We start from the raw sequence: 7,852 nt of genomic DNA on the forward strand, positions 1-7,852 counted from the left end.
GTGCGACAGAAGAGCTTATTTTTATCGTAAACCAACACCCTGTGTACTGCACACGAACATCGCTTCCCTCAAGACGAACTAATTTGGATCGAGAGCAAAGAAAAATGCAAATCGCTGAATATTCTCTAAACATTTGATGTCCAATAAACGTACTTTGCCAAATGTACAATCTTGCCGTTTGCTTTTAAACCACGGTTTCACATTCCGAATTGTGGTGCTGTATTGTGAGATGCTCTAAGACCCTGTGTACAGCAAAGGACCATCGCGTTCCTCAATACGAACTTTTTGGAACATGAGCAAATAAAAATGCAAATCGCTGAATATTCTCTAAACATTTGATGTCCAATAAACGTACTTTGCCAAATGTACAATCTTGCCGTTTGCTTTTAAACCACGGTTTCACATTCCGAATTGTGGTGCTGTATTGTGAGATGCTCTAAGACCCTGTGTACAGCAAAGGACCATCGCGTTCCTCAATACGAACTTTTTGGAACATGAGCAAATAAAAATGCAAATCGCTGAATATTCTCTAAACATTTGATGTCAAATAAATGTACTTTACCACATTTACAATCTTGCGGTTTGATTTCAAAGTACAGTTTCATATTCCGAATTGTGGTGCGCTGTATTGTGAGCTGATCTGTGTTGATTTCCGGGGTCTGTGTGGAGTCGCGTAGAAGACGCCTGGGCGCGTTTGCCTACGCAGCACAGTCACGTCACGGATAGAGGCGGGGAATATGAATGTTTTGATAAAGTCTGTTTCAGGGGCGGGGGATTTGATTTAGTGCCGCAAAGGCAGGTGAGCCAGGTCGATGCGGCGGAATGATAGGATTATCACAAAATGGAGGCTGATTTCGAGTGCGATAATGGGCGAAAAGTCGGGTAAGGTCCATAGGAAAGTTTCCTACGATCTACCGATTTATGCTTACAAACACATGGCCGACCCGTAGGGACAATAAAAAAAAAGTCCCGGAACTATCCTTTAAGTGAAATGCAAAATAAAGCGGAAGTAAATAACCTTCTAAAAATACACGAAGGGGGCACCCGGATTTGAACCAGGGACCTCTTGATCTGCAGTCAAATGCTCTACCACTGAGCTATACCCCCACTTCCGTTTGTCACAGCGTCCTCTAGCGGTCATAATATGGACTGTGAACATTTCCAAAACGGAGAAGCCGTGTGGATTGAGTGTTATAAACCATTCGCAGTTCTTTTAAAGAAAAGAGGTACAAAGCTTTACAACAAATAAAGGACCACCTCTGAATGTTTTGGGACAGTTTCATGCTATTCAATTAGGGAGAGGTGGTGGGGGCAGACCCGCATAGAGAATTTTTTCTCTTGACCCGCACCCAAAAGAACACTGGACATATTTGTTAATGTTAGAGGATATTTATACCACGACTATCACCACCGGAGTGGTCACCTGGCGCTCTGGCGGCTCTGAAAGGTAAGAGGGTAGAGTTGGTTAGTGGGGCATAGCGGGACAAAGGTAGAGTGAGAAGTGTTTGATGTACTGTTGGCAGCTTCAGTTTTGTTGGCACCATTCGCTGAGCATTGGTGCGGGTTATAGATCGGTGTGCTCCCATGTGCTGTTGTGCGAGGCTATGTGTGGTTTGTTTTGTTGTTGCAGTGTTGTGAAGTGCGTGTGGATTGCTGTGCAAGGATGTGGTTTGTTCAGCGTTTGAGAGGTGTATGTGGAGAGGAGAGTTGAGGTTTAGTGGTTGGTTTAGTGGGGCTTTTATTACCTTTTTGCTTTGGAAATCTGTGGGGACTTCTCGTCTTCGCGAGAACTCATGTTGAGAAGCACGAAGGAACGTGCGGAAACCCAGAAGCAGGCAGTAGAGCAGAGTGAAAGGACTGCCCCAGCGCTCCTCCTGAAGGACTGAGCTTGCAGGCTCCCAGGCCTGGATACCCAGGATCACACACACACCAGAGCGTAATGCCATGGCGGAGGACAGCCTCCTGGGTGCTCGGGTGTGAGTTGTGTGTCCCACTGAAGGACACATGCAAGCAGCAGAGAAGCAGCTACCAAGACTGTCTGACTGTGAGTACAGTTATGCCTCTGGACCTTATACTCCCAAGTTGATAACTTTACCACTGGTATCAAATAAATACCACAGTTACCAAAGACTGTGTCCTGTCTTCATTAAGGCTACCACACAATTGGCGACGAGGATCCAGAACCCTGCTTACCTGCCATGCATGGCGCTAACCCCCCCACGCCCAGCGTTCCTCCCCTCGCCCGGGACCCCAGCGATTCTGTGGCAGCAGTGGAAACCGCTTTTTTCCACATATCTGGAGGCGATGGGCAGAATGGAATGCGCACCAGCCAGGAAGAAAGCAATGCTGTTGAACGCAATGGGGGTCGAAGGGCAGCGCATATTTGCAGGACGAAAGGCCATGCCAGAGGCTGATGAAGACGACGATGCATACCAGGAGGCAATTTGCTGCATCGTGAAGAGGTTCACCAATAAAGAGAACTTGGTGTTGCACAGACTGAGATTTTACACTCGCAAGCAGGAGGGCAACAAACCAGTCGACGACTATATTACCAGGATGAGGGAACTAGCATCCCTATGCGGATTTGGCGACAATGCAGAACAAGTCATCTGCAACATGCTCGTAGTCCACACCAATTCCAGAAAAGTGCAGGATAAATTCATCCAGGAGAAGGAAGTGCACCTCGACAAGGTCATCCAAATTGCCAGAGTCAAAGAGGAGACCACCAGCAGGCGCAAAGAGGTCGGGAGTCAGTCGCCGGTACCTGACATATCGGCGCTGCAATGGAGAGGGCGCAAAGAAAGACAGCCCCGCGACAACCCCAGAGACAAAAGTCCCAGACAAACAGATGCACCAAACACATCGCCAGTGATCCCGACTGCCCCGCCAGGAACAAGGAGTGTTCAAGATGTTGACATTTCGGTTTGCACGTGGAAGGGAAAAGCCGTCACCTGCATCGACGGCGACAAAGAGTTGAGTGAAGATGACGAGTTACACGACAAACCTATGGTCATCATGGCCAACGCCCCCCAAGCCAGGAGAGAAAAGCCCCACTGCACAATAAAAGTGGACGGCATGGAGACACGAGTCATGGCCGACTCAGCTTCAGATCTCACCATCCTGCCCATTAACACCTACAAAGAGATGATGTGGCAAGACAAAGTAGAAATTAGAGCCACCAGACAAAAGCCGAAGGTCTTCGGAGGAGCCACCATGGATCTGCTCGGCTACATTAAAGCAAAGTTGAGTTCAAAGGCAGGTCCACCACAACCAAAGTCTACTTCGCTTCTCAAGGCCCCGCTGTACTAGGGTGGGATGATCAACAAAGGCTCAGCATAAGACTAGACCCCAGCACACCAGAACAGGTGCTTGCGGTCTCTTCAGGGGGAGTGCTGAGTTGGAAAGAAGCCTTCCCTGGCCTGTTCTCCGAAACTCTGGGGAAAATCAAGAACTATCCACAAGATCTGCCTAAAACCAAACGCAGTACCCGTGAAGCACAAGGTCAGGTCCATACCTGCCACAGCAAGACCAGCACTGGAAGCCCACCTCCAGAAAATGGTCGAAGAGGGCACCATCAAAACAGTAGAATCCTCAGAATGGTTGAGCCCAGTAGTACTCATTAAAAAGAAATCTTCAAACAACCTCAGAGTCTGCTTTGACCTCAGAAGCCTCAACCTAGAAGACGTCACCGACAGCTTCCCGCTCCCCAGCATCAGTGAGATAGTGCTCATGATGAAAGAAGCAACAGTGTTCTCGAAGCTAGACATGCATGACGCATACCACCAGATCAACTTGCACAAAGCATCGCGCCTGCTCACTTCGTTCATCACCCGTTCGGCACATTCCAGTATACCCAAATGCCGTTCGGGTTGTCCTCAGCGGCATCCGCATTCCAGAGGAGGATGAGCTCCTTGCTGAAAGGAATCGCGAACATCTCCTACTTTCAGGACGACATACTCGTGTACGCAAAGAACTCAGAGACCCACGACAAGGCACTCGCTACAGTACTGAGCAGACTGCAAGCAGCAGGGGTCCACCTGCGCCACGAAAAATTCATTTTCGGCATAGGGGAAGTTGAATACCTCGGGTATCGCATCTCGAAGCAGAGACGTCTTTATGGGAGGGCAAAAGGGGCACTTGCCCCGGGACCCCACCTTGGAGGGGGCCCCAAAATGCAGCCTAATTAAGTCAGTTCCCTTTAGTCACCAAAATTAATTAACACACGTCAGAATGTTTTAAAGGTGTGCTGCTGAGGCTCTAAGCATGTTGCCTGCTGTTGTTGACAAGTACATTCTGCTCTGATCGTTTCATCCTGTAATGCTCTCCATGGTCACTGTAGTTTGTGCGGTACAACACCTATAGCGCCCCCACCTTTCTGAGTGGATTATATGCATCCTGTGAAATAGCTAAAGTTGAAATGGATATTGATAAATTTGAGTGTCGCCATGGTCGAGATGATAGCTCACTGTGTTAAGCACACATTGCAGCGATTTGCGTTCATATGCAAGATTACAATACCAAATTACAGCAAGGCTGACTCAGCCATTCTAATGTATGACGTTGATAAGCCTGCATGTATATGTACTTTTGTTTTTAGCACACCAGGTGTTATCATCACCAATGTACCTGCAACAGATAGCGGTTGCTACAGAAACTAACATAGCATCAGTATGTTGAAGGTCTAGAAATTGGTTTGTTCAGATGGGGAGTTGTAAATCCTAGGCAGGCACCTCCAATGACAAACAAAGTGTTAGTCCAGAGAGTTGATTATGTATCCAAATTCCAGACTGTGGAATCAACACGTTTATGCTTGGATCCTGGCTATGCCGGCAGACGATAAAGTGATCCTGGACAAATCGTTTATCACTGACAGTACTGTGCTGTCTTCTATAAAAAGGTTTGTGTTGGGTCATGTGATTTGCATATTTTCCAAGTCATTTCTTTAAAATTTGATTATTTTAGTTCAGGATAAAAACTAGAAGTGTAAGTGGTAAAGAGCAGACATTGCAGAGAGGGTGCCAATCCCAGCTTCACCTTTTAACCAATATGTGATCCTGGGCATCTCATTTAATTTTGTATTGCCTCACTTGTCAAAAGTGCTAGTGCCTAAACCTTTCGAAATGGCCAGCCCTTCAGAGTGATTTCATTCTCAGGGTATGATTAAAAAAAAAAGACTCATTCATGGTTTCACTGGCTATACACACGGTTGCTTCCTCTATAATAAAAGTGAGCATTAATATATTGCTCACCAGAGCCACTTGTTTATTTGCTCTCTGATGCCAGCACTACTTGAAAGCCATGTCCTTCTTCTAATCTCAGTCTTTTTGGATACAGACACCGTTCTGGTATCTTCAAATCGTCATCCATTCTCTATGCTATGGCATGTGTAGCTTTCTCCTTGCTTCTTATTGGGTGCCTGTATCCATACTTGAGCATGTTTGCTCAAGTTTCTGTGAGGCAGATAATCTGAGTCGTTTGTGTTTTCTAGATCATGCGCATCTTTTTCATATGATCTGTGTCCTGCAGTTATACTATGTCTGATAGACATTCCCTGTGGCTGCTTTTGATGAGATGTTTCCTGTATCTATGCTAGAACACAAGTACCCCATCGTGGACTGCTAATATTGCCCTTGACATGCTACTTGTTTAACATTCTGATTACAGTAAGAATGAAGAGGGGAAGGAGACTGAAAGGGAGTTTGCCATGCTTATTTTGATCTCTGCCATCAGTATATTAAGCTATGGGTTGTATTTGCGATGTGTGGCGGGGGGAGTGGCAGGATTGCGCAACTTAATTCCTTTGGTCTGGTGGAGGGGGGCCCCAAAGGTGTTCATGCCCCAGGCGCCAAAAGTGCTTAAGGTGGCCCTGTCTCGAAGGAGGGAGTGAGCCCCAAGAAGAACCTCCTGGAAACCATAACCGATGCCCCGGCCCCGATGTCCAAAGACGAACTCTGGTCCTTTCTGGGTCTTGCGGAGTACTACGCGAAATTCGTCCCGAGATTCTCGGAAACCACGTCCCCCATAAGGGAACTCCTGAACAAAGGTGCGAGCTACGCATGGGGGCCACAGCAGGATGAAGCATTCAAGGAGATCAAGAGAAGGATCCTCCATCCAGCCTGTTCAAAACCCTTCAACCCAGAATGGGAAACATGCATCATGACTGATGCCAGCGCCTATGGGCTAGGCACCACCCTAACCTAAAAAAGGGGTGACACTGAGAACATTGTAGCTTTCGCCTCAAAGGCCCTGTCAGCATCGGAGAAGAACTACTCCACAGTGGAAAAGGAAATGCTAGCTTGTGCCTGGGCCGTAGAAAACTTCTGGTCGTATGTCTGGGGTACAAAATTCCAATTGGTCACCGACCACAAACCACTCATACACATGCCAAGCCCAGGCGGCACAAAGACTGCCACACTGAGACTGGCCAGAATCGCCGCCAAACTCCAAGAATATACCTATGAGATAGCCGACATTGCAGGTTGGAAGAACGCCCAAGCAGATCGCATGTCTAGGCTCCTGAACTAAAATACCCCAGGAACCACATTCCTTGAGGACGAATGCGTAGTGGCCTCCATAGGTGATCACAGGAACGGCGAATTTATGGAACTAAGCGAGCGCCACTTGCAAGATGAATACAAGCAGGACGAAGCCCTCTGCCGCGTGGCAGTGTGGGTCTGCGAAGGATGGCCCAATGAAAGAGCAGTCCCAGAAGGCCTACGCCCCTACTGGAAAGTGAGCGACGAAATTACGGCCATGAACCGTCTCATTCTGAGAGGTGACTGTGTGATTCTCCCAGAGGCATCCGTAAAGTTATCCTGTGCAGAGCACATTCAGGCCACCTAGGAAGCAACATGACGAGGCGTACAGTACGCAACGCCTACTGGTGGCCAGGCATGGACCAGGACATACGGGCGATGATAGAGAGGTGCCATGAATGCATCAACAGCGACAAACGCCTGTCCGTGAGACAGGGTCCCATGATGCCCACCGAGGTCCCCAAAGGAGTGTGGCACAAAATAGGACTGGACTTCATCGGCCTACTGGACGGCATGTCCTCCGAGCACAAGTATGGAACCGTCATGGTGGACTACTTTTCCAAGTGGGTGGAGGTCGAATTCGCCGCAGACATCACCACCAGGACAGTCATCGGGGCACTCACCGCCGTCTTCCAGCGTGAAGGCCTTCCCGAAGAGATAGTGACCGACAACGGGGTGCAACTAGTGTCCCGAGAAATTGAGAGATTCCTCAAAAAGCACAACATCCCACAGTTGAGAGCGAGTCTGTACCACCCACAAGCCAATGGGCTCGTAGAGCGCAAACCTCTTCATCAAAGGAGCTCTACAGTTGGCGCATGCATCGTGCTTAGACCCCAGCAAAACAGTAAAAGAGGCTGTTGCGGCACACCGCATCACACCAAAAGCCATCACAGGTGTTTCACCTTTCCAACTGTTGAGAGGGAGAAGGGCGGCGTCCACGCTGGTACCGCCCCGGCTACACCAAGTAAGGGTAGACAAAGATGTGGACATGCAAGACATAGTATTCCGCATGCAGAGAAACAAGAAAGCGATGAAGGCTAAAGGGAACAAACGCAGGGCTGCTCAACGCACAGCAGTTAGCGAAGGCGACCTGGTAAAAATACGCCTTCCCCATAAAGACACCATGACCGGCTCTAAATACAGTAGACCCATAGAGGTCATCGCAAAGGGACCCAACACATATGCACCAGCGATGGTAGGCGATGGAACTTGGAAAGAGTGGCCATGTACCACAGAAGAGAATCTACCAACCACCCAACCGAGGAAGCAGGAGAAGGACTGGCCCAGCAAAGTCCTTCCAGCAACCCGCACCATAC

General features: G+C 48.4%; 1 non-coding gene across 1 annotated transcript; it reads right to left on the minus strand.

Annotated features, from left to right (window-relative positions):
• Positions 1-1,035: 1,035 nt before the first annotated feature.
• Positions 1,036-1,107, minus strand: TRNAC-GCA (transfer RNA cysteine (anticodon GCA)). Its single transcript has one exon. It is a non-coding gene; the product is annotated as a tRNA-Cys (tRNA).
• Positions 1,108-7,852: the final 6,745 nt, after the last annotated feature.

This window comes from Ambystoma mexicanum, chromosome 13, assembly GCF_040938575.1.
Source record: "Ambystoma mexicanum isolate Mex_15411 chromosome 13, UKY_AmexF1_1, whole genome shotgun sequence".
Classification (NCBI taxonomy): domain Eukaryota; kingdom Metazoa; phylum Chordata; class Amphibia; order Caudata; family Ambystomatidae; genus Ambystoma; species Ambystoma mexicanum.